This window comes from Chiloscyllium punctatum, chromosome 11, assembly GCF_047496795.1.
Source record: "Chiloscyllium punctatum isolate Juve2018m chromosome 11, sChiPun1.3, whole genome shotgun sequence".
In the NCBI taxonomy this organism is placed as follows: Eukaryota; Metazoa; Chordata; class Chondrichthyes; order Orectolobiformes; family Hemiscylliidae; genus Chiloscyllium; species Chiloscyllium punctatum.
This window is the reverse complement of record NC_092749.1, coordinates 85,178,470-85,199,390: the sequence shown is the minus strand read 5'-3', so window position 1 is coordinate 85,199,390 and position 20,921 is coordinate 85,178,470. Positions and strand designations below refer to the sequence as shown.

General features: G+C 41.1%; 1 protein-coding gene across 2 annotated transcripts in view; it reads right to left on the bottom strand.

The window, feature by feature from the left end:
• The window catches only part of LOC140483152 (filamin-A-interacting protein 1-like), a 228,905-nt gene that overhangs the window by 146,335 nt on the left and 61,649 nt on the right, over nt 1-20,921 (bottom strand). The gene's annotated exons all lie outside the window — the stretch shown is intronic.

Here is a 20,921-nt window from a genome sequence, read left to right as displayed (position 1 = left end):
TGGAAATTGAATAAAGATTCGTGCACCTTGTGTCTCTCACTGTGTCTCACACCTGCACACACACAGGGAAAAAATAAGCACTACCGCAGTTAGGCAGTAGTGTGGGGGTTAAAAAAGAAAGGGGAAAATAAATAAACAGGAGTGTCAAACTTTCTGTTCACTCTGAGAGCTGCCTCTGAAGGAGCTGGATCAGTGTATAAAAAAGAAAGTAAACAGGAATGTTTTGAGCCCGGGTGTCCCTGGAGAATGAGCAGTGTCCACTAACACCCTTGAGATTTTCAGGAAAAGAAAAGAAAGAGAAAAAAAAGAACAGAAGTCTCAGACATCCTATTCACTCTGAGAGTTGGTTCTGAGGGAGGTCAAAGATTCTCCACCTGTAAATAAAGTGTGACTTGGTGATGGGATACCAGAATTACTTCATGGAACTGCTATCCAAGATGGAGGACTGGCAGAGCATGTGGTGAGCTGCAGTCATCAGGTTGGGATTTGTTGCCATCTAGTTTCAGTCTGACATGTGAATCAGAAAATATATTTCATTGAGGCGAGATTAGTTATTAATGTCACATGAACAGTTCTTTCACTTCCTGCCAGTACAATTCTCTCCTCACTGTTCAAAACTGGGATGCAAGATCTGACTTTATTCTCCTCTATGTTGAGAATCTTTGTATTCTGCTGATCTTGCCATATTTTCTCAACTCATTCACCATTACCCACGTTGTTTGGGCTAGTAAGAGTTGGGCCACAGTCTTTTCACTCTTTCCTCAAATACAGCAGAACGATGACAATTGTTAACAGTGACACCCATGTGCTGCACTTTAATTTCAAATCTCATAATTGGCAATGGCACTCACTTCTGTAGGAGCAAATTACAACCAAAAGCATACCAGACAAACAGACATTATCAGTAAAAAAAACTACTGTATGGTTATATTGAAACCTAACAAGTGATTATACTTGAGTTTTATATGACCTACACCTCTAATTTTTATTACCTGGAGAGGAGAATCTGGACAAACAGAAACAGTTGTGTAAATATTTATAATATGACCAGGTACCATTGAGTAATGAGTATTCCTTGATCTATCATGTAGAATGAAAAACAAAAGGTGGAACAATCACCAAGACAATCCATAGAGAAGAAAATAGCAGCAAAAGAGGATTTAATAAAGCTTTCGTAACACTTCTTGTATAAAAACAAATACAAATATTATGTAAAATATAAATCTAAACAATGACTTTGAAAAGATGAAATTACAAAAAGTGTTTTTGTAGTACATCCAACTGATACTATAAGCAATGATCAAATAATTCTGATGTATTTAATTAAAACAGAACAACCCCACATTAAACAATGAGCAACAGTAGACCGACTAGTACTTCAGCTGTAAAGATAGGAATTGACATTCCTGTGCTACACATGATTTATCTGACCTTCCCTCCCATGTCTCCACTCTCCCTCCAACCTCAGATTAAACTGGATATTATGCTCCAGCAACTTCTATATGTCTGATGCTTCTTCATTAATTTGCAATGAATATCAGCTTACAGCCTTGTTTCAGCAAGCAGAATCAATCACCTTCTACATTTTGTGTAACACAAGCTTCCCATCATAATGTCAGTGTGTTGCAAATTTAAAATTTGTTTTAGATTAGATGATTTACAGTGTGGAAACAGGCCCTTCGGCCCAACTAGTCCACACTGATCTTCCGAAGAGCAACTCACCCAGACCCATTCCCCTACACCTAACACTACAGGCAATTTAGCATAACCAATTCACCTAACATGCACATTTTTGGACTGTGGGAGGAAACCGGAGCACCCGGAGGAAACCCACCCAGACACAGGGAGAATGTGCAAACTCCACACAGACAGTTACCTGAGGCAGGAATTGAACTTGGGTCTCTGGCGCTGTGAGGCAGCAGTGTTAACCACTGTGCCACCGTGCCGCCCATAAAAGGATGGCCCTTTCAGTAGGTCACATAATGTGATCAAAACGGCTGGAACAAAGCACGTTTTTCACATGCCTTAAACTCAGCAACATGAAATTCAGCACAATAATGCTGTGATTAATACAGACAAACCTCTGGAGCTTAGCTGGAAAAGTTCAATCTTGCAATTCCTAATATAAAAGTGACAGGTATTCCTCAATAACCCAAATCTTCGGTATTAAAACATAGGGAATTTTGGTATATTTATTGAATGCATCAATAACTTTAATTTGGATCATTTGAAACAAGTATTAATTGCTTCTTATTTCTGACATCACACAGTCTTTTTAAACTACTGAATATATTGGCCAGGTAACAGAGACTTCTGCTGTTGGTGCCAGATTTACCTGAATTTACATATGAATCCAGTATGTGTTGTAGTGACCAACACCCGAAACATCAAATGAGGTCAAGATTCCGGCAGTCCTGGCCCGGTTGACACTCAAAAGCCTTCTTTGCTCGGTTGTGGAACTGTACAACACACTACTTGTGTACATAGCAGGACGTAGTCATGTTTACAGTGTTATATCTAACAACCAAAATGTTAGACTTGACCATCAGCACCCATCAGCAAGTTTGTTCTACCAGATGAGTAAACTCTCCAGCAATATGGGCATAGTGATATACAGCCTGGTGGTATTGTAATGAGATGCTATGACTTCCAAGTCAAACAATGACAAAAAGTTCCCTTGCTGATCAATATCTATTGTCCTCCCACACCAAACTGATGAATCAGTACTCTTGCACATTGAAGTCGAGAGTATGGCGCTGGAAAAGCACAGCTGGTCAGGCAGCATCCGAGGAGCAGGAGAATCAATGTTTTGGACATTAGCCCTTCATCAGGAATCCTCTCATTTCGTCTTGCACATTGAACTCCACTTGGAAGAAGCTCCAAGAGAAGGCAATGCATGGGACGTTTCTTGCACTTTGAGCAGGGAACCTCAGTGTTTAACATCAGGAGTGGTTCAGTGGTACCATCACTGACAAACTAGGCAGGAACCTGGGAGTCATAGCCACTAGACTGGGCCTGCATCAGTCACTGAGTCAACCATTATCGAAGACATCACTGGATGCATGCAACCAGAATCAAGATTAACAATGTAGCTGGAGATCTTGTAAAAGAATTCAAGATCCACACATCCTACTTTGTGCACTGCAACATGTGCGATCTACTTTTTTGCAGGAATTCACCAAATTATTTCAATCTATAAGGATAGGAGCAGCATGGCTTTGAGTACATCATTACCTCCAAGATGTACAATATCATGATTTGGACCCAAATTAAAGTTGGTAGGTTGATGTTATGGAATTATCTCCAAATCACAACCACAGGATTGCAGCATCTCAAGCAGAAATCCTATGCCACCTTCTCAGAAAAACTACAGATGGACATTCAATACAACTTTACCAGAGTGACCCACATCCAAAATGATCTTTGTAAGTAAGAGCAGATTCATATCTCTTGTTTAATAAACATAGAATCAAGTGAGTGGAACAAGTACAACAGTGAATTTCTGAACACAAAAATAAAAACAGCCTTTTCTCTTTCTCTTTAGCCAGCAAACAGGATAATCTTGCTCACTGGAGTCAGTCACAGTCTTGATTTGTTTCCATTCTATTTTGAACACAAAACCATTTTGAATGTAGTGATTGTAATGAGGTCAGCCAGGTGCACATTATAGAATAAGTTCCCTAATTGGGTGCCCTGGCTGACAGATAAGAACTGGAGTATCAGCAGTTCTGAGTTGTGAGCTGGCTCTGAGGAAGCTTGGTCAGTATCGAGGACTTTTCACATGGAAATAAAGTGTGACTTTGTGACAGGATATTGGCTATTGTAGAGTTAATTCAAAATCTCCCTCATTCCCCTCCTCCTCTTTTTCATCTGCTTTAACATTTCCAATTCCTAGTGTTTTATTTTCTCCCTTTTGTTGAAACTTTGAGTAACACTTACCATTAAAATTCAAACTGTTAAACCTTAGGAAACATACAGCTCTGATGCTTTAAGATTAGCTATACAGCCAATCACAGGAAACACTCATAAATCTGTGCTCCAAGAATGTTCCTAGGCTTGATAAAAACCAGGTCTCACAATAAGACTCTCTTCATACATTCAACAAATCAGAGTTATTATGTGTGCATGAGACTTCTGATTGTTTTCAAACAGAAAATAACTCATACAGTCCTTTTTTATCCCAAATCTATTTGGAAAGCTTAAATGAGACAGATCTGTCAGACACTCTGAGTTCAGCTTTTGGCCTTAGCTGAAATGGCAAAATTTGTGACCAATAAATATAGATCCGGATAGATCCATGTTCCTCAGGGAAATAAAACATTCATAAAAGACCCCCATTACCAAAAAATAAATGATAGCTAAGGAGTCTGGTACAACTTTTACACATTGTTTCCTGTTTCCTTTCAGGCCTCTGATGAGGAAACATTTAAAATCAGTGTGGGTATTACTGCGGATTAATGGCTGCTGTTTGTGGAACCTTTAGGGAACATTTCCTTGCCAAGAACAACATATATTTGGTCAGTGTGAAGCCTGCATTTTTCTGATAGTCTTCGATCTCTATGGGAAAGACTTAGATCTGCTGAAGGATGAGATCATACTCTTGTAGGACTGAAGTACAGCATTGCTCTAAACTTTCTGCATGGCCAGAACCACCCTTGGTTAAGTGACATTGGGCTATGGTATACTAGTTCAGGTGTAGGTGAAAGTCTGCAATAGCTGGCCAGATCTTCATGTTTGTTAGAATAAGTGGACGCTGGAGCAACCCTACTGTGATGTCACATCACTGCACATCATTGAGTATAATTACCACAGAAAGGGCCGAATTAGAACACACTTTAAAGAACACTGGAAGAAATACATTGGAATATGTGACTCTTTTAAAGAGACACATCCTGCAAATGGATATGACCATTTGAAGAAGATAGCTTAGTCATCATAATGTAATTATAAGTTAGAGCCTACTGTAAGATATGTCATTGTATTTAGTATGAAGTAATATAAGTAGCACTGTTTTGAAATAGAAACCAGTCCTTGGCTTGCCTTCTTCTTGACCCATCTGCCATGAACACAAAACTTACCATGTGGCAGTAAAACACACAACAAAATAATTGTAAGTGAAATACAATCTGTGAACTTCAAAAAAAGCTATCAAAGTAGTGTGTCGACTGAGTGACCTAGGCTGTAACCAGTCAACCACTGAATGTGTTCATATGATGCTATTTGACAAAAGTTATTGTTTTCCTAGTTTGCAGGCATCATGCAGTGTCTGATATTCATTGGCCCAGATTTTACTTAGGTAATTATGGCAAATCTGTCAGCACTTGCTGTTATTCCTCCACTGAAAGTGACAGCAACTTTGGGAGTTTGGACATGTGTGAGTGTCATGAAAATCCAAACATTATTGTCAGTGCAGTTTCTGTACTGATAAGGTGTCGTGTTGAGAGTCCCACTAACTGCTAGCTCCCTTGCAATTATTAATGGATGGAAACTTACATTTTAATACCATAGGGATCAGTGCTGCAGTCACAATTATTTACAATGTAATATTAATGACTTGGATTAGGAAAATGGCCAAATTTCAGAATGACATAAAAATAGATGTGAAGGGAAGTGGTAAGGATGACACCACGAGTCTGCAGAGGGATAGATGCAGGTTAAGTAAGTGGGCAAAAACGTAGAAGATGGAAGATGATGTGGGAAAATGTGAGGTCATTCATTTCAGCAGGAAGAATAGAGGAACTAAATATTTTTAAATGGAGAACGACCACAGAAAGCAAATGGAATGTTAGCCTTTATTTCAAAGCAAATGGATTATAAAAGTAGGGAGGTTTTCCTAAAACTGTACGAGGCACAAGTCAGACCTAAAACTGGAATACTGTGAACAGTTTTGGCCCCATGTCTTTAGGAAAGAATAATAGGCATTGGAGTCAGTCACTAGGTTCATACCGGGTCCAGCGAGATTGTCTTTGTGAGAAGAAGTTGAGTAAATTGGACCGTTGGACCTGTACTCATTGGAATATGGAAGAATGAGAGGCAACCTTGTTGAAGCATATATGAATCTCCGGGGACTTGACAAGGTAGAGGTGAAAAGGTTGTTTCCCCTCTTGTGGGAGAGTCTAGGACCAGAGGGCATTATCTCAGAATAAGGAATTGCACTTTTAATACAGAGATGAAAAGGAATTTCTTCTCTCAAGGATAGGAAATCTTAGAAATTCTTTATCCTAGGAAGTCTGTTGAGTGTCGTTATTTATATTCAAAACTGAGAGAGAGAGATTTGTAATCACTAAGGGAATCAAATGTTATGGGTAAAATACAGGAAAGTGGAGTTGAGGATTATCAGATCAGATCAGCCATGATCTCATTGAGTAGTGGAGCAGACTCAATGAGCTGAATGCCTACTTCTGCTTCTACATTTATGGTCTTATGGTCCAATACTTGTGGGGTTGCAAAAATCCTGAAAAAACTTGCACTGTGTTGAATGAGGTGTAATTGGTTTTCTTTTTACAACTTTCTTTAACAATTTCTGCTAAACAACCTTTAAAATGCTGATTTTATATTTGCAGAAAGTCAAGTTTCTTATCAGTGGTTAAACATTATTAATTTTTTTTTCTTTTTAAACTGTATCTCTCTGTTAGTTCTATCTTAATACATTTATTGCACTGTCTGGAAACTTACATTAAAAGTGAACATTTTTATGTGAATTTAACTTCTTCATTTGGTACCTGTTTGCTACCATCATTGCTGTAGCATGTAAAGGCATTCCTCTGAATTATAACCAGATGTAAACTGCCTTTGGGAAAGGAGAAAGTTTCAATACAGTGATCACCAGATCAATACAGACAGCTTTCTGTGAATCAGCAGCAAGATCTAATGCCTAGCCATAGACCACAAAATTCACTGTGTCATTGTGTTTGATATGACCTAGCTAGTGATTTACAAATAACCTGTTATTGTTCTGTTCCTCCTGGCTTGCTAAGCAAAAATGCTGCCTAGTATCAACAAACGTTTACTATCCTGACTGCTGTCACTTCATGATGTGTTCTGAAAGAAGGCCAGAGAACAAACCAATTACAATTCAGAGGCAACAGGTTTGCTTTCAGCTTTGATGTTAATAATTCATTCACTGACGTAGCCAATATGGTATTAAAGGCTGGTTCACTCAGTGATTTTCCGTCAAATAACAACAGGCCGTCAGATCAGTGCAGCTCCTGAGGTTTAACTATTTTAATTCTAATAATGAAGTGTGTCACTCAAAGCTGCAATCCAATGGAAAAATTAAACACTAGGGTTTGGGAAAGTTGTCAGAGAATGAAAAAGAAGAGCAGGGACTTGGGGTACTTTTGAATTCATGTTCTTTTCTCACTGACAGGGATCTCGAATGAGGTAATTACATGTGATTTGAACTGTTAGAGGGCACTCAATAACCTGAAGCCTCTTCAATCACTTTTGGATAATTCAAAGCATTTCTAAAAAAAAGTGAGAAAAGGGGAGGTGGTGTTCAATTTCCCCAATAATTCAAATTGCTGAAATTTCATGAACAACTATTTCTTTCTTGGTATTCGTTGATGAATCCAAATAAAAATATAGACTAAAATTGTCCTGTATAAATAGAACAACTTGCATTTGTACAGTACCTTTTACAATCTTAGCATGACCCAAAACATTTTACAATAAATGAAGTGTTTTTGCCAAGAGCTCACATACCGGTCTGGACCCTCTCCAGTCCTCCAACTTTTGCCTAATTATAAAATAGCTTGTCTGACAGCTACGACCAAGTGAGCAAAGTTTTCTTCTAATTAGTCATTTGTCAACGTCTTTGGCTCCTACTCTATTCTGATTACCAATTCCATCTTGCTCACAGCAAATGTCTTCTTAGACTGAACCAAAGTGTTCAAACATTAGTGTCACACCTGATACCAAGATGAAGTTTCCAATCCCATATTCACGTCATCAGTAAGACCTCCAAAGGCATGCCTTTCTTTTACCTGAAAAGTTGACTATTCAGTGATCACCTCTTCAGTCTCCTGATATTCTATCCTCCATAAACATGGTCATCTGAAAACTCTACCCATATCCTAAGTTGCACCAAGTATGACCACCTATCAAAGGTGGAATTTAGTGCCTTTTCCCATTATGATTTTGGTGCTAGGAGTATATTCAATCAAGCAGGAGGGATTGGATGATCAGACCCCAAATTAGGAAGGGGACTCCCACTGAAAAACAACCCCCTACTCTTGCGAGTGACTACTCTTCCTATTCTCCCTCCTCTGACAACTATCTACCACCATTTACCTCTGACGTGGATGCATTGGAGATCCTATTTCTCAGGTGGGTGAGTTACTGGCACAGCCTCTGCCTGTCTGGTGGCACTTTTGTGGAATGTAAAGCTACAAGCCTCTGATTGGCTAGCAGCTCTCAGGGGAAGGCAGCTATTTCTGCCTCCCAGGGTTCATGACCCAGGGGACCACTCATCATTGCCAGGACAAGTTCCTGATTTTCACTTAATCTGGAGGGGGGTGGTGGTGTGGCCTTCATAAAAGTAGGTGACACTGTGGCACTTATTGGTTCCTTAACTGTTAGGAAAGAGCCAAAACACTTACATTACCGTATCAACATTGACTTATACTGAGACATGGTTAAGTCCATAAATTGTGAAATTCTCATCTTTGTTTTGAAAGTCTATCCAAAAATCAGAAAACTTCCACCAGTCGTGTAACATCAAGACAGGTAAATACACCTGCAAGGCAGGTGATAAACTAATCATTGTTATGCATTCCCTTATATTTGAGCACAATATGGTGTGATTCTATTTATAGCTTTGGTATGAAATGGTTATTTTGAAATTATTTTTATTTTGACTCAAGAAAATGATGTGATGGTCAAAGGCAAAGGGACTCTTCATTAGTAGGTTTAATATTTTTCTTAATTTTTTATTGGGATCCATAGACAAGGATAATATAGATATAGAAATCAGAGGGGAACTATGATATACTTGAACTAATTAGAATGAAAAGGGGAGGTATTAGCAGGTTTAGTAGACTTAAAGATGGATAAATCCCCAGCCCAGATGAGATGTACTCCAAGCTGCTGTGGAAGGAAAAGGAGGAGATTGCAGAACCTTAACATTCATTTTCAAATCCACTCAGGATCTAAGAGAGGTGCTAGAGAACTGAATCACAGCTAATGTGATATTGTTATTCAAGAAAGGTGGCAAGGATAAACCAAGAAACTATGGGCTACTGAGTCTAACAGCGATAGGAAGTCTATTGAAAAAGGTTCTGTGGGCAATTAATCTCCACTTGGAGAAGCAAAGGTTAATCAAATACAGTCAGCGTGGTTTGTCAGGGAGAGATTATGTCTAACAAACATGAGTGAATCCTTCAAGGAAGTGACAAAGTATATAGATAAGGGTAGTGCAACGTAATATAATCTACATGGACTTTTGCAAGGCCTTTGAATGGGTTTAGCATGGCATATTGATCAAGAAGATAAGAGTCATGCCATCAGGAAAATTTGGCAAATTGAATCCATAATTGGCTCAGTGACAGGAGGCAAAGAGTGACGAAAGTTGTTTTTGTGGCTGGAAACCTATGCCCATCAGAGTACTGCAGTGTTCAGTGCTGGGTCTCTTGCTGTTTGTAGTGTACATTAATCTAGACATGAATATAGGGGATATGATCAGTGATATCACAGATGACACAAAGATTGCTGGTGGTGGTAAATAGCAAGGAAGAAAATCTTACATTGCAGAACGATACAGATGGGCAGGTCAGACAAGCAGAACAGTGGCAAATGGAATTTAATCCTGAGAAGTATAAGGTGATGCATTCTGGGGGCTGGGTGACCGTAGGAAGTACAGAGGCTCAGATGGACCTTGGAGTGCATCTCTACAAATCCCTGAAGACAACAGGACAGTTGGATTAGAAGGAATTAGGAGAGGCACTGAATACAAGCATAAGGAGGTTATGATGGAGCTGCATTTAATATTAGTTTGACCATAGCTTGAGTATGTGTGTAGTTCTTGTCACGACTATGTAGGAAGGATATGATTGCAAAGAGGATTCACCAAGATGTTGCCTGGGCTGAAGTGTTTCAACAATGAAGAGAGACTAGATAGTCAGGTGTTTTCCCTAGAGCAGAGAAAGCTAAGGGGTACACTTGAGTGTATAAAAATGTGACAAACATAGAGAGGGTAGAGAGGGTAGAGAGGAAGAAATCTTTCCCCTCAGTTGAGGGGTCTAAAACCAGGGGACATAGATGGAAGGTAAGAAGCAAGAAATGATTTGAGGAGGAATTTTTTTCCTTTGAAGAAAGGGGATTATTTGGCTTCAAAGGGTAGCAGTGGTTGGAACCATCACAACATTTATGTAGTATTTAGATGGACACTGAAAATGCCATTACATACAGGCCTAGTGTGGAAAGTGCAACTTGATAGAACAGATAGATGCTTTTTACCAGTTCATACTGATGAGTTGAAGGGCTTCTTTCCATGCTGTAAAACTCCGAGACCCTTTGTGGGCATTGCTGACAAGACCAGTATTTGTTGTCCTTCCATAATTGCCCTGTAGAAAGTATTGGAGAGCTGCCTTCTTAAACCAAGTAAATTCATGTTTGCTCTGTTTCTCGGCATTTTCACTTAATGCCAATCTCCTGTTTGGACTTTCAGAAAGCTTTCAGAAAGCTTTTGATAAAGTCCCACATAGGAGGTTAGTGAGCAAAATTAGGGCACATGGTATTGGGGGCAAAGTACTAACTTGGATTGAAAGTTGGTTGGCTGATAGGAAACAAAGAGTAGTAATAAACGGCTCCATTTCGGAATGGCAGGCAGTGACCAGTGGGGTACCGCAGGGATCAGTGCTGGGACCACAGCTTTTTACAATATATGTTAATGATATAGAAGATAGTATTAGTAATAACATTAGCAAATTTGCTGACGTACTAAGCTGGGTGGCAGGGTGAAATGTGAGGAGGATGTTAGGAGATTACAGGGTGACCTGGACAGGTTAGATGAGTGGTCAGATGCATGGCAGATACAGTTTAATGTGGACAAATGTATGGTTATCCACTTTGGTGGCAAGAACAGGAAGGCGGATTACTACCTAAATGGAATCAATTTAGGTAAAGGGGCAGTACAAAGAGATCTGGGTGTTCTTGTACACCAGTCAATGAAGGTAAGCATGCAGGTACAGCAGGTAGTGAAGAAGGCTAATAGCATGCTGGCCTTCATGACAAGAGGGATTGAGTATAGAAGCAAAGACGTTCTTCTGCAGCTGTACAGGGCCCTGGTGAGACCACACCTGGAGTACTGTATGCAGTACTGGTCTCCAAATTTGAGGAAAGACATTCTGGCTATTGAAGGAGTGCAGCGTAGGTTCACGAGGTCAATTCCTGGAACAGCGGGACTACCTCATGCTGAAAGACTGGAGCGACTGGACTTGTATACCCTTGAGTTTAGAAGACTGAGAGGGGATCTGATTGAGACCTATAAGATTATTAAAGGATTGGACACTCTAGAGGCAGGTAACATGTTTCTGTTGATGAATACTGAACCAGAGGACTCAGCTTAAAAATACGGGGTAGACCATTTAGGACAGAGATCAGGAGAAACTTCTTCACCCAGAGAGTGGTGGCTGTGTGGAATGCTCTGCCCCAGAGGGCAGTGGAGGCCCAGTCTCTGGATTCATTTAAGAAAGAGTTGGATAGAGCTCTCAAGGATAGGGGAATCAAGGGTTATGGAGATAAGGCAGGAACAGGATACTGATTAAGGATGATCAGCCATGATCATATTGAATGGTGGTGTAGGCTCGAAGGGCAGAATGGCCTACTCCTGCACTTATTGTCTATTGGCTATTGTCTATTGTGATCAGTTAAGGCTGGGTGCGGTTAATTACAGATTGAGACTGACCTGAGGCAGACTGACAGAAGCATGGAGCAGACATTTTAAAGCACTAGAACTAAATAAACATATGGATTAAGAGCTAATTTATAAACTTGTCTATCAATTTATTTGTATTTAATGACCATTTGAAAACACTTCTAACAGCCCAACAAATTTTCTTAGAAGTAAAACCAGCTGGACAACCAACACGTTGTTAATTATCATCCTATAAATTGCCACACAATATACTGTCTCCAAAACAAACCTTATACAAAGAATTGCACATTGTCCCTTTCCTGTAAGAAGGTGAATTTATGGCTTTACTCACACACACAAATACACAGAAAGGTGTTCACATACAATATAGCACACTCACACACACAAAAGCAAACACACCCACCCACATCTATACCCACTCCTATAATTAAACGCAATCATTATACACAATAATTAAATTTGCTTCCAGTCAGTTAACAGGAGTTCCTAGCAAGCTACAAATAGAATAATATTCTTGTGTAGTTTAAATGTAAATCATGAGGTACATTGATTCTCATGAACACATCTGGTAGGTTTACATGAAGTGAAAACATATCTGCAATGCAAAGTAATCTCCAGACAGCCTGTGCCTTGAGTGCTAACGTGAAGAGAGCCGGGTATTTGGCTCAACTGCATGTTACATTCTCAAAAGGACATTATTCCAAATGTGCAACACTCACCCATTTATTCCCAAAGATAGATCTTGTATGGTACAAGTGAAATTAATTATGCAGAGGTAGCTTTGTTAAATTTGAGTACAGGTAAGATTCTATATATCATTTCTGTGGTTGCCAGCTCTACCAGATCTTGTTATGCTGTACCTTTCTGGAAGTGTGGATTCTACCTTGGCTATTTTTGCCTGCAGATGTGTCATCAGTGTGTTGATTGTTTTATATGATTTCCATCACCCTGTCATCTAGTTGTGTTGTTTTGTGTTGCCTGTGCACAGCCACATTTGTTCACTTCCACATGGCACCAAAATGGTGGCAGAGTAGCAGTGCTGCGTTTGAGCTCCAGAGCTGGTTCACTTCCATCTCCTTTTTATAAAACTTATTTTGCTCTTTTCTTTCCCCCTTTTGTTTAAAACGTTTTACTTCTGTGAGGCATTAATGATGGGCCCTGCCCAAGCATGTCCCGGGATCTAGCGATCGGAGGCTGTGAGCGGGCCCTGTCACAGCATGTCCCAGGACCCAGTTGTGGCACTGGTAGTTATAGAATCAGAGGCAGCAGACAGCAGTTGGAGGTGGTAACGTCAACTGCAGAAAGTACTGAGGTCCTCCTGAGACTCCAGGCTGTGGCTTGGCCTGGGTGCCTGCGTGGAGATAAGACTTAAATAAGAATTTAATATCTGGATGTTTCTCATTCCTTTTGGCTTTGTTTCCTTTACTTCTGCAGTTTTTTTTAAATTCCAGTTTTGTAATCAAGTGTGTAACCAAGATGGCATCAGTTACATCGGTGGAGACGAGATGGCACCAAAGAATGGCGACTTTCAATCAAGGGGAGGGGATTCGTGTCTTCCGTGACAGATCACTTAACAAGGACTATAAAGCTGGACACTTTACTTATCCATTTTTCTGCTCTTTTTTTTATGTTTTGGTTTATTTCTCTGTTTTAAGCTGACGGCAGAGAATGACAACACTATATAACACCTTTCACTGTATTTTGTAACAAGATACATGTGATAGTAAATAAATAAATAAAATCTCTGAAATTGCTTCTGCTCTTCATCATTCTTGCGCCATTCAGTATCATGGCTTCATAAAGGCTCCTTGCATAATTTGAAAACCTGTGCATGTAACCATGTTCCCAGTGTGAGGTACGACTCTGACCTTGTGCCCCATGTGTAATTGAGATATTTTCATATCTGCCCGCTGGTCACACACTACTTTCATCCTTCCTTATTTTCTAGGAATTACATCTTGGATCTCAGAAAATTTGAATAGATGGTGGCCTGGAAATATTGGTCTTGATTGGCTTCTGAACATGATCTATGCTTGATGGTCACCCTACACCCAAAGATGTAGCTCTGAGGTATAACATAGCAACATGAAAATCTTATTTTGAATTGATCTTACACTTTGGGATAAGTGATTTCATGGGGAAAGTGAGGACTGCAGATGCTGGAGACCAAAATCGAGAGTGTGGTGTTGGAAAAACACAGCAGGTCAGCCAGCATCTGAGGAGCAGGAGAATTGATGTTCCAGGCAAGAGCCCTTCATCAGGAATGAGACTTGTGGGCTGGGGAGGTGAGAGATAAATGGGAGGGGTGTGGTGCTGGGGTAGAAGGTAGCTGAAAATGCAATAGGTACATGGAGGTGGAGGTAATGGTGATAGGTTGGAGGGGAGGATGGACTGGATAGGTGGGAAGGAAGATGGACAGGTAGGACAGGTCATGAGGGCAATGCCGAGTTGGAAGGTTGGAACTGGGATAAGGTGGGGGGAGGGGAAAAGACAAAACTGGTGAAGTCCATATTAATGCCATGTGGTTGGAGGGTCCCAAGGTGATTTAATGGTCTAAGCTATTCACTTGGCAGTCTGTTTGATCTGTGGTAATGTGGAGAACATCATATGGGTCACAGTTCATTTAGCTGACAAATCCCTCAATGTTCTGCCTGTATACTGTAGCCTAGCGACTGAAATCATGTCTTCAGGTGCACCAAACAGCATGAATATAACACTCAATGGACTAAATCTGACTTATTTTGGCTAAGTTTGTGCTGCATCGATTTTGTTGGATTTTATTTTCCATTATGAGGCCTTGTGAATTTCTCTCATATCTAACAAATCTTGCCTCATTAACTATTTACAACCACAGCTGTGTTGTGCCCATATCCAATTCTAGCCACATCTCATCATGCACTGCTCCCAAAACAACCCAGCACTAAGCAGATATCCCACAATTCACCAGTATTCTTTGCACCTATGCCATCTTTAAAAGCACATTGTGCACCCAGACATAAACTGTCAATTCATAGATGCCCACCTTAGTTCCTGACATTTGCCCCAGACATGGTAATGGGGGAAAATGGTGTCCCACTGTGTGGTCAAGGACCTGGAGGTGCTGCTGGTAAGGGTGGTGTTAACACAGGACTTCCTCATTACCCAGGACTAGCAATGGAGGCCATGACACCAAACTATGTTAACCTGCCCCAAGGTTGCAACCTGGGTAGATGTAGTCCCAGTCGACAGTTTGGTACTGTAAAAGCACAGCAGGTCAGGCAGCATCCAAGGAGCAGAAGAATTGATTCTCCTGCTCAGATACTGCCTGACCTGCTGTGTTTTTCCAGCACCACACTCACGACACTGATCTCCAGCATCTGCAGTCCTCACTTTCTCCGAGGTGTAGTTCCAGCCAACTGGAAAAATGTACAATAGTGTAAGAAGAAAATCAACAACCTTCTGCACTCTGCCTAAGCGGAGTGCCGCCATCTTCTTTCTGATACTTCACACTCACTTCATCTCTGCTATTGTACCCAACTTCTACCATTCTCACTATTATCTGCAAGATCTTCTCTCACTCACTAATCACCCACCCCAACCCACATTACTGCACTGCCTACTTACTTGCTATGGACACCTTTCTACCTGCACCAAAAATAATAGTGGCATCACTAACTTTCTTCTCCCTTAATAATCTGCCTCTCTCAGTCCAAGAGGAAATCAGCTGCCAGTCAAGCAGTAAGGGTGAAGACCAGCAGCAGGTTGCCTGAAATTTGGCTCCTCATCCCCTACTGGAGAATATTTTGATTCTGACCATCCCAAAGCGGCTGACCAACCATTTCCATGTTCCTGGTCTGACACTGGAGGCTGGCCTTGAATACTGAATCCCCCCCACACCAGGTTGTGTCATCACATGTTTTGTTATTATACACAACTCATTGTTAGCCACTAATAATCCCTATTAGTAGCTATTCATTCTCTAAGCTGATTGTTGTCCACTCCTTTGTCTGTCCAACTATTCTTCTCTCTCTCTGGGCTCTATCTTCACCTATCCTTCCCGCCATCCAATCTTCTGCATAAAAAACAACTTCTACCTTGCAACCTGAAAGGGCAATGGACCCAAAATGTTAATTCTGATTTCTCTCCACAGATTCTGCCAGACTTGCTGAGCTTTTACAACAATTTCTGTTCTCAATTTCCAGCATCCACAAGTTCGGTATCAGGCAGAAATGTGATATCAAGGGTTCAAATATCGTAGACTCTTTCCAGGATGGGAGAGGCAGTGGTGCAGTGGTAGTATCAGTGGATTAACAATCCAGGACCCCAGGTCAAAGTTCTGGGACAAAGGTTTGTGGTAATGGTGAAATTGCAATTCAATTTAAAAAAGGAACAAAAATGGCAACCACAGAAACATTGTTGATTGTTGTAAAATGTAACTGATACACTAATGTCCTTTAGGGAAGCTAATTGCCATCCTTGCCTGGTGTGGTTTACATGTGACTCCAGACCCATAGCAATGTGCTTGACTTTTAACTGCCCTGGATGGACAATTAGGGATGTGCTGGCTTAGCTAACAATGTCTAAATCCCATGAACAAATTTTTAAAAAAAGGATGGAGGGATGGTGTTCGATACGGTAGTGCGAAGTGAGTACAGCTAAATTTAACATGGGTGATCGCAATGAGGGTGTCTAACCAGCAACTGGGCTCCATGTTGCTCTGTTGTGAAGGCCCATTGGAATTAAAAGTCCACCTGGGGTTTAACTGGTCAGCATTGCGGTGTTCCTGAGTTTTCTTGCTGTCACTAACCAAAGGACTAGGATTGACAAAGGAGCCAGGCCATTTTTGAGTGAAAATAGGATAGAGGTCAAGGGGAGAAAGTTGCAGGCTGGAGAGGAGGGTGCTCATTTGATTACAAGATAATGCTCAAAGCCTCTCCTCTTTCGAGATTCTGCATCCCTCAAGTAGGTATATCCTGACCCAAAATTTATTGAATAAACCTGAAGGTGTTTGTTATTTCCTCTCCCCGCCTGACCGTCCTTCCGACTGGTGACTTTAAAATCTGATGCTAGATTGGGCATTAATTGCCCCCTAGACAGCCGCAACGAATGTCCGGGTAGGAAAACTCATTGTGGACTTAAGCAGAGAGAAGAAAATAGTAGTGCCCCAACCCCACACAATTAAATACCCCCTACATCCTGTCCGCACGTTTTTTCTAATGCATAACTGCTTGTACTTATAGACTACTGCTTGCCAGTAGGCATCATGGGTATCCCTATTCTGTTCTTTCTGCTAAGAAAACAATCCAAAAATATTCAAAAGTCTGAACTCATTTTCATGATATATTTTTGTTTGAAATCAATGGGCAGTAGATCATTATGAGAATAAAATAGAATAATGCATATGTGCTACTTACTACCAGAATGTACAGTGTCACTGCGCTCTGAACAAAGCTTTATACCAGTCAATACAAGGCCAATATTGTCATGCATAGAACTGATGGACACTCCACAATATAAACTCAACGGAATTCAATTAAAGTAATAGAGCTCCAGTCTGGGAGAATTATAGATTCAAAAACAACTAGTTTGAGGCACAGACAGACATTTCTGCGGCCACCAACAAAAAATCAGAATGATGTGTTGCTTCCCTGATCAAGGATGCCTCAGAAACAGTGCAGAATATTCTCAAAATGGGAGAGGGACCAACAGGAGGTCACTGTACACATTGGAATGAATGACATAGAAGGGAAAAGGGTGAGATTCTGAAGGGAGAATCCAAAGGGTTCGGCGGGAATTTAAAAAGGAGGCCCTCGAGAATAGTAATATCTGGATTACTCCCGGTGCTGCGAGGTGGTGAGGGCAGGAGAATAGAGTAGATGAATGTATGGCTGAGGAGCTGGTGTATGGGAGAAGGATTCACATTTTTGGATCATTAGAATCTCTTCTGGGGTAGAATGACCTGTACAAGAAGGATGGATTGCACCTAAATTGGAAGGGGACTAATATACTGGCAGGGAAATCTGATAGAACTGGTTGGGAGGATTTAAACTAGTGAGTTGGGGGGGGTGGGACCCAGGGGAGATAGTGAGGAAAAAGATCAATCTGAGACTGGTACAGTAGAGAAAAGAAGCAGGTCAAACAGTCAGGGCAGGCAGGGACAAAGCAGAGAACAAGGTAGGGGTAGGACTGATAAATTAAACTGCATTTATTTCAATGCAAGGGGCCTAACAGGGAAGGCAGATGAACTCCGGGCATGGTTAGGAACATGGGACTGGGGTATCATAGCAATTACAGAAACATGGCTCAGGGATGGGCAGGACTGGCAGCTTAATGTTCCAGGATACAAATGCAACAGAAAGTACAGAAAGGGAAGCTAGCGAGGAGAGGGGGTGACGTTTTTGATAAGGGATAGCATTACAGCTGTATTGAGGGAGGATATTCCTGGAAATACTTAGAGGGAAGTTATTTGGGTGGAACTGAGAAATGAGAAAGAGATGATCACCTTATTGGGATTGCATTATAGACTCCATAATAGTCAGAGGGAAATTGAAAAACTAATTTGTAAAGAGATCTCAGTTATCTGTAAGAATAATAGGGTGGTTATGGTAAGGGATTTTTAACTTTCCAAACATAGACTGGGACTGCCATAGTGTTAAGGGTGTAGATGGAGAGGAATTTGTTAAGTGTGTACTAGAAAATTTTCTGATTCAGCATGTCGATGTACCTATGAGAGAAGGTGCAAAACTTGACCAACTATTGGGAAATAAGGCAGGCCAGGTGACTGAGGTGTCAGTGGGGGAGCACTTTGGGACCAGCGACCATAATTCTATTAGTTTTAAAATAATGATGGAAAAGGGTAGATCAGATCTAAAAGTTGAAGTTCTAAATTGGAGCAAGGCCAATTTTGATGGTATTAGGCAAGAACTTTCAAAAGCTGATTGGGGGCAGATGTTGCCAGGTAAAGGGATGGCTGGAAAATGGGAAGCCTTCAGAAATGAGATAATGAGAATTCAGAGACAGTGTATTCCAGTTAGGGCGAAAGGAAAGGCTCATCGGCATAGGGAATGCTGGATGACTAAAGAAATTGCGGGTTTGGTTAAGAAAAGTAAGGAAGTATATGCCATGTATAGACAGGAGGAATCGAGTGAATCCTTAGAAGAGTAGAAAGGCAGTAGGAGTACACTTAAGAGAGAAATCAGGAGGGTAAAAAGGGGACATGAGATAGCAGCTTTTGCATGGAGCTGCAGGAGATGGGCAAGATACTAAACGAGTATTTTGCATCAGTAATTACTGTGGAAAAGAACATGGAAGATACAGAATGTAGGGAAATAGATGGTGACATCTTGAAAAGTGTCCATATTACAGAGGAGGAACTGCTGGATGTCTTAAAATGCATAGATGTGGATAAATCCCCAGGATCTGATCAAGTGTAACCTAGAACTCTGTGGAAAGCTAGGGAAGTGATTGCTGGGCCTCTTACTGAGATATTTGTATCATCAATAGTTACAGATGAGGTGCTGGAAGACTGGAGGTTGGCTAATGTGGTGCTATAATTTAAGAAAGGTAGTAAGGACAAGCCAGGGAACTATAGACCAGTTAGCCTGACGTCAGTCGTGGACAAGTTGTTGGAATCGTGAGGGACAGGATGTACATGTATTTGGAAAGGCAAGGACTGATTAGGGATAGTCATTATGGCTTTGTGCGTAGGAAATCATGTCTCACAAACTTGATTGAGTTCTTTGAAGAAGTAACAAAGATGAGGGCAGAGATGTAGACATGATCTATATGGACTTCAGTAAGATGTTCGAAAAGGATCCCCATGGTCGACTGGTTAGCAAGGTTAGATTTCATGGAATACAGGGAGGACCAGCCATTTGGATACAGAACTGGCTCAAAGATAGAAGACAGAGGGTGGTGGTGGAGGGTTGTTTTTCAGATTGGAGGCCTGTGACCAGTGGAGTGCCACAAGGATTGGTGCTGTCTCCACTACTTTTCATCATTTATATAAATGATTTGGATGTGAGCTTAAGAGGTACAGTTTGTGCAGATGATGTTGCCAGAGTTGGAGAATCTGAGCTATAGGGAGAGGTTGAATAGGCTGAGGCTGTTTTCCCTGGAGTATCGTAGGCTGAGGGGTGACCTTATAAAGGTTTATAAAATCATGAGGGGCATGGATAGGATAAATAGACAAGGTTTTTTCCCTGGCTTGGGGGAGTCTAGAACTCAAGGGTATAGGTTTAGGTTGAGAGGGGAAAGATATAAAAGAGACCTAAGGGACAACCTTTTCAGGCAGAGGGTGGTGTGTGTGTGGAATGGGCTACCAGAAGAAGTGGTGGGGGCTAGCACAATTGCAACATTTAAAAGGCATTTGGATGGGCATATGAATAGGAAGGGTTTTGAGGGATATGGGCCGGGTGCTGGCAGGTGGGACTAGAATGGGTTGGGATATCTGATTGGTATGGACCGAAGGGTCAGTTTCCTTGCCGTTGTTAGTGTACTACTAGTTGTGCCTCCCTACTTTTTGAGCTGTGAAACTGAATTGCTGTCTGCCAATTCAGACAAATATAAAAGACCCCATGGTGGTATTTGAAGCTGAGCCAAGCCTTTTCCTGGAGTTCGGACAATGAATATCTCTTAATCAATGGCAAAGTAGTAATTTATCACTGTGGTGGCAATGGAACCTGACTATGTACAAACTGTCACACGTGTCCACAGGAATCAAAGACCACACCTCAAAAAGAATTCATTCACTGTCGAACATTTTGCATGACCTGAGGATATATATGTTGCTACATAACTGCAGGTTTCTTCTTTACCACTGGGGCAGCATGGTTGCTCAGTGGTTAGCACTGCTGCCTCACAGAGTCAGGGACCAGGTTCAATCCCAGCCTCGGGTGACTGTGTGGAGTTTGCACATTCTCCCCGTGTCTGTGTGGGCTTCCTCCCACAATCCAATGATGTGCAGGTTAGGTGAATTGACCATGCTAAATTGCCCATAGTGCTCAGGGACGTATAGTTGGGGGTAAGTATAAGCTCGGGGGAATGAGTTACTCTTCAGAGGGTCGGT